The sequence below is a fragment of the Salvelinus fontinalis genome, chromosome 40 (assembly GCF_029448725.1).
Source record: "Salvelinus fontinalis isolate EN_2023a chromosome 40, ASM2944872v1, whole genome shotgun sequence".
Taxonomy (NCBI): Eukaryota; Metazoa; Chordata; class Actinopteri; order Salmoniformes; family Salmonidae; genus Salvelinus; species Salvelinus fontinalis.
The window spans coordinates 9,439,916-9,447,035 of record NC_074704.1 but is presented as its reverse complement, the minus strand read 5'-3'; positions in this window follow the sequence as shown (position 1 = coordinate 9,447,035).

The window sequence follows — 7,120 nt, the reverse complement described above, 5'->3', positions numbered from 1 at the left end:
GGGCTGGAACAAAGCACTGCACAGCTGATTGGAGTTGACTGATCTAACATGTGTTGGTCAGGTTTTCCAGTTTCTTGTAGAAATATTTACCCACAGACATTTCAAGAGCAGCCTTTGAAATGATTGACATCGGAGATACTGGCTGTGCAGGATTTGGTTCCAGCTCGGCTCTAACACACCTGATTCAACTAATCATGGTCCACACCGAAGATCATGATAAGTTGATTATTTGAATCAGGCTTGTTAGTGCTGGGCTGGAACAAAAGCTTGCACCACCTGTAGCTTTCCAGCACCAGGGTTAGTGTGGTCACGGCTAGAAGGGATACGGTTTTTGTCAAACGAACGTCAAAAGTTCTCCTAACCTGCTGCGAAACGTCACGTCTGACGTTCATTTGACAAAAGCTGCATCCCTTCTAGCCATGACCGGTTAGCGGGGCCACTGCTGCCACTGCGTCATGATCATATGATGTTTGTTCCATCACTGCCCTCTAGTGAAATATATGAACAGATATGAATGTAGGGTGAAGTGGCACCTAGATGCTGATCTTGGGTCAGTTTTGCATTTCCCCCACTAATGGTTAAGGGCAGGGTTGGGGGAGGGGAAGCTGATCCTGGATATGTACCTAGGGGAAACATTAGCCCGGAGCATGAATATATGACTGTCTGACTAGGCCGATGTAAAGTACTGTAAAAATGCAACATCATACATAAAGAGACATAAAGTGATACAAATTTAAAATTAATTTATTATATTTCTTTGTCATAGAATTCATTACTTTTAGTTCAAGGTTAACATACAGCCATTCATCTACAGAAGAACAAACATTTTATTTTTCAAAAATTAACTTAAATGTACACTCTTGTTTGTAATAAGACCCCATGGAGAAGAAAACATTAAAAAAGAATAAAAATGAAGATCTTTTCTTTTCATTCTTTCCATCCTTCCGTCTTCTTTTCACCCTGTTAAGCTGCTGAACAGAGGGAGGTCTGGGTCATGTTCATTACCATCCTCAACAGGAAATGTTTTAAAACATTGAGTAACGGAGAATGAAAATAAGAGTTTCTGATTGGACTAGGTCCGAGTATTCCCGCCCTGTTTCATACGTTTTGTGCCTAATGAACACAACCCGGAACACAGTTAACAGACACAGTACACACAGGCTGCTTGGACTGATGACGATTGGTTTAGCAGAACACCGAGCCAAAATAAAAATCTGAAGAAATCCCCAAACTGACATAAACAATTCAATGTAAATAAACTCAGTGCAAGGGGATGTAGATGTGGTTACTGTACAACATGTCACCATCTTTCTTTGTCCCTCAAGGATGTGTGTGTGTGGGGCGAGGGGCAAATCCCACCACTTTAGGAGTAAACTGGGAATACAGTTGAAATACCCACATGTAACATTGGGTTCTCATTAGGATCATTTCATTAGCTTGAATGCCTTAAATCATTTAAACTAACAATCCATTCTAACAATCAGAAGCTAAACTTTTCCCACCACAGAGTAGTTACAGCCAATCAGAAGCACCTTGTCCCACCACAGAGTAGTTACAGCCAATCAGAAGCACCTTGTCCCACCACAGAGTAGTTACAGCCAATCAGAAGCACTTTGTCCCACCACAGAGTAGATACAGCCAATCAGAAGCACCTTGTCCCACCACAGAGTAGATACAGCCAATCAGAAGCACCTTGTCCCACCACAGAGTAGTTACAGCCAATCAGAAGCACCTTGTCCCACAGAGTAGTTACAGCCAATCAGAAGCACCTTGTCCCACCACAGAGTAGTTACAGCCAATCAGAAGCACCTTGTCCCACCACAGAGTAGTTACAGCCAATCAGTGACCTTATATTAAAAGACAGAAAAGGCAGACCAGCAAAGATAAAAGTCTGAAATCTGACAACCCAGACGGGATGTGTGTGTGATTAGTCAAATCTGGCAATGCACCCCAGTGGGTTAATGTCCTACAGACACTGGAGAGGGGCTGGTTGGCACACACACACAAGCATACATGCAGGCATGCGCACGTGCACACACACACACACACACACACACACACACACACACACACACACACACACACACAGACACAGACACAGACACAGACACACACACACACAGACACAGACACACGCACACACGCACAGACACACACACACACACACACACACACACACACACACACACACACACACACACACACACACACACACACACACACACACACACACACACACACACACACACACACGCACAGACACACACACCAGACACTAGAGTCCTCCTGGGACCCAGTAGAGATCGGGTGGCAGCAGCATGGCGGTCTGGTGCCAAGGTGGCGGAACAGTGTGTGTGTGTGTGTGTGTGTGTGTGCGTGGCTCCACCCCTATCTCTTGTCCCCCAGTAGGGTTTGGCCTTGACTCTCTCAAGGGCAAGATGGACGGAACTGGACAGATCAAGTGTGTGCGTGTGTGTTTGTGTGTGTGTACACGTGTGTGTGTGTGTGTGAGTGGGTTTGTATAGGCAACATCCCTCCCACTTTCTAAGCCAGTCAGTGGGGATTAGACAAGCAGTTGATGGGACAACAATTTAGCTTCTGTAAAGAAAGTATCCCCTGTCTGTGTGTGTGTGTGTCTCTCACTAGAGCTTCTGTTCACAGAGGAAGAGTACGCCACCTGGTGGTTCTTGTGTGACAGCACAGCATGGCTGTAAAGCAGGTCACACGGGATTCAATCCCATCACGCTAGTAGACAATGCAGCTCTTAAAGTTGTAAAGGCAATGTTACCGTAAAGGCTGCAGTCAAGGCTGCAGTTGTCGGCTCAATCAGAAATGACCTTTAAATGTCCATCGCACTACAGCGTGGTTTCTGATTGAATCCCTGCCTTACTCCATCTCCCGGTACACACTAAGCTCGGGATTCAATCAAAACATGCGTTCCCGACTACGTGCGTTCGGACTTAATCCCGACCACTGTCTGGTTGGGTTTCCATAGGCTATAGGCTCGGTCCAGTGGCCACAGACACGCACAGAGAGTCCAGAGTGAGTTAGCGGTATAAAATGAAACCCTGTTTTGCCATTGCTAACTTTATCCCCATGATCAAAACAACAATTAATGGCTAGTCAAATTAGCCTCGCCATCGCTAACTTCTATACCATTATCAAGGCAACAATGGCTAGCCAAATTAGCCTAGCCATCGCTAACTTCTATACCATCACCAAAACAAACAAACAAAGTATTACTGTAACAGCCATACAAAACAAACCACATCCCCCAGTAACATGAATAAAGTGTTTCATTGTTTCACAGACGGAAACCAAGGAAAGAAGGGCATAATATAGATAGAAGAGAGGGTAAAAACAGAGAAAGGACTACTCTTTTGGACGTAATCCCGTAATCCCGACCACTGTCTAGCCAAATTAGCCTAGCCATCGCTAACTTCTATACCATCACCAAAACAAACAAAGTATTACTGTAACAGCCATACAAAACAAACCACATCCCCCAGTAACATGAATAAAGTGTTTCATTGTTTCACAGACAGAAACCAAGGAAAGAAGGGCATAATATAGATAGAAGAGAGGGTAAAAACAGAGAAAGGACTACTCTTTTGGACGTAATCCCGTAATCCCGACCACTGTCTAGCCAAATTAGCCTAGCCATCGCTAACTTCTATACCATCACCAAAACAAACAAAGTATTACTTTAACAGCCATACAAAACAAACCACATCCCCCAGTAACATGAATAAAGTGTTTCATTGTTTCACAGACAGAAACCAAGCACCATCTGATCTGTAATTCAGCATGCAAAAAAAAAAAATTGTTCTAAAACAGAAAACATCTATTTTTATTATTTGACATCTTTGACCATCTTATGCAAAGAGAAAGAAAGGAAGGAGAGAAGGAAGGAAAGAAAGGAAGGAGAGAAGGAAGGAAAGAAGGGCATAATATACATAGAAGAGAGGGTAAAAACAGAGAAAGGAAAGATGTTGATGCCAGTACGGCTTTGGTACCAGAGACAAGAGAGTGGGGTTGGGTTGGTGTGTGAGTGTGTGTATTTGTGTGTGTGTGTATTTCTGTGTGTGGGTGGGTGTGCGCTCGTGAGCATGTGTGTGTGTGGTGTACAGTATGTCTACTCTGGTTCAGAGTGACAGAGAAATGGCTTCTGTGTACAATGGAGAGCCTTCAAGGCCTAACAGAGGATAGAGAGGACAGTCTGTGTGTGTGTGTGTGTGTGTGTGTGTGTGTGTGTGTGTGTGTGTGTGTGTGTGTGTGTGTGTGTGTGTGTGTGTGTGTGTGTGTGTGTGTGTGTGTGTGTGTGTGTGTGTGTGTGTGTGTGTGTGTGTGTGTGTGTGTGTGTAGAGAGGATAGGGAGTACACTAGACAAAGTAGCTACAGTAGTCAGACAGGCAGTTTAACTGACAAAGACACAGCCACCATAATCGTCCTCAGTCCAGTCCCACAGCCTAAAACAGAGGCCACAGTGTGTATGTCTGCGTGTGTGTCCATGCGCGAGCCTGTGTGTGTGGATGTAGTCCAAACCAGAAAGCATGTCAGACTTGACTACCAACAGACCAACTGAAAAACATCATAAAAAGCTGACCTGTCAGTTATAACAGCACAACAGGGCGTCTGTTGTTAAGGTTACTGAGAATAAAGACTAACAGCATTCAAAGAATTGGCAACTGAGTTGTTTTGACCCAAAATGGCAGAAATGAACTGTCCAATTTGAAGGTGTAGATAGGAAACTGTAAGTGGAATGACACCTTTAAAAAACATTAAACCACAAGCTGCCAAGTGTGAGGTAAAAGAAGAGAAACAACATGAAAAAAGGACCAAAAAAGAGAAAGGAAGTAAAAGAGTAGAGCAGAGACAAAGGAACACAACACCGCCCTCTCAGCCTTCTCCCAGCTCAATGAACACCGCCCTCTCAGCCTTCTCCCAGCTCAATGAACACCGCCCTCTCAGCCTTCTCCCAGCTCAATGAACACCGCCCTCTCAGCCTTCTCCCAGCTCAATGAACACCGCCCTCTCAGCCTTCCCCCAGCTCAATGAACACCGCCCTCTCAGCCTTCCCCCAGCTCAATGAACACCGCCCTCTCAGCCTTCCCCCAGCTCAATGAACACCGCCCTCTCAGCCTTCCCCCAGCTCAATGAACACCGCCCTCTCAGCCTTCTCCCAGCTCAATGAACACCGCCCTCTCAGCCTTCTCCCAGCTCAATGAACACCGCCCTCTCAGCCTTCTCTCAGCTCAATGAACACCGCCCTCTCAGCCTTCTCCCAGCTCAATGAACACCGCCCTCTCAGCCTTCTCCCAGCTCAATGAACACCGCCCTCTCAGCCTTCTCCCAGCTCAATGAACACTGCCCTCTCAGCCTTCTCTCAGCTCAATGAACACCGCCCTCTCAGCCTTCTCCCAGCTCAATGAACACCGCCCTCTCAGCCTTCTCTCAGCTCAATGAACACCGCCCTCTCAGCCTTCTCCCAGCTCAATGAACACCGCCCTCTCAGCCTTCTCCCAGCTCAATGAACACCGCCCTCTCAGCCTTCTTCCAGCTCAATGAACACCGCCCTCTCAGCCTTCTCCCAGCTCAATGAACACCGCCCTCTCAGCCTTCTCCCAGCTCAATGAACACCGCCCTCTCAGCCTTCTCCCAGCTCAATGAACACCGCCCTCTCAGCCTTCTCCCAGCTCAATGAACACCGCCCTCTCAGTCTTCTCCCAGCTCAATGAACACCGCCCTCTCAGCCTTCTCCCAGCTCAATGAACACCGCCCTCTCAGCCTTCTCCCAGCTCAATGAACACCGCCCTCTCAGCCTTCTCCCAGCTCAATGAACACCGCCCTCTCAGTCTTCTCCCAGCTCAATGAACACCGCCCTCTCAGCCTTCTCCCAGCTCAATGAACACCGCCCTCTCAGCCTTCTCCCAGCTCAATGAACACCGCCCTCTCAGCCTTCTCTCAGCTCAATGAACACCGCCCTCTCAGCCTTCTCCCAGCTCAATTAACACCGCCCTCTCAGCCTTCTCCCAGCTCAATGAACAACAAGATGAATGAGTTTCACTTGAAAGTACGTGCATAACAAAATAGAATACAAAAATCATGTCTTGAGTTGCACACTGTGTCAATAGAACAATGTCCATGTTTGTTCTGAACAAGTTTCTGCCTTCTCTTATATCCCTGTTTCTCTCTCTCTTATATCCCTGTTTCTCTCTCTCTCTCTTATATCCCTGTTTATCTCTCTCTCTCTTATATCCCTGTTTATCTCTCTCTTATATCCCTGTTTATCTCTCTCTCTCTTATATCCCTGCTTCTCTCTCTTATATCCCTATTTCTCTCTCTCTTATATCCCTGTTTCTCTCTCTCTCTTATATCCCTGTTTCTCTCTCTCTCTCTCTCTTATATCCCTGCTTCTCTCTCTCTTATATCCCTGCTTCTCTCTCTCTTATATCCCTATTTCTCTCTCTCTTATATCCCCTTTTCTCTCTCTCTCTCTTATATCCCTGTTTCTCTCTCTCTTATATCCCTGTTTCTCTCTCTCTCTCTTATATCCCTGTTTCTCTCTCTCTCGTATATCCCTGTTTCTCTCTCTCTCTTATATCCCTGTTTCTCTCTCTCTCTTATATCCCTGTTTCTCTCTCTCTCTCTTATATCCCTGTTTCTCTCTCTCTCTTATATCCCTGTTTCTCTCTCTCTCTTATATCCCTGTTTCTCTCTCTCTCTTATATCCCTGTTTCTCTCTCTCTTATATCCCTGCTTCTCTCTCTCTTATATCCCTGCTTCTCTCTCTCTTATATCCATGTTTCTCTCTCTCTCTTATATCCCCTTTTCTCTCTCTCTCTCTTATATCCCTGTTTCTATCTCTCTCTCTTATATCCCCTTTTCTCTCTCTCTCTCTTATATCCCTGTTTCTCTCTCTCTCTCTTATATCCCTGTTTCTCTCTCTCTCTTATATCCCTGTTTCTCTCTCTCTTATATCCCTGTTTCTCTCTCTCTCTCTTATATCCCTGCTTCTCTCTCTTATATCCCTGCTTCTCTCTCTCTTATATCCCTATTTATCTCTCTCTTATATCCATGTTTCTCTCTCTCTCTCTTATATCCCTGTTTCTCTCTCTCT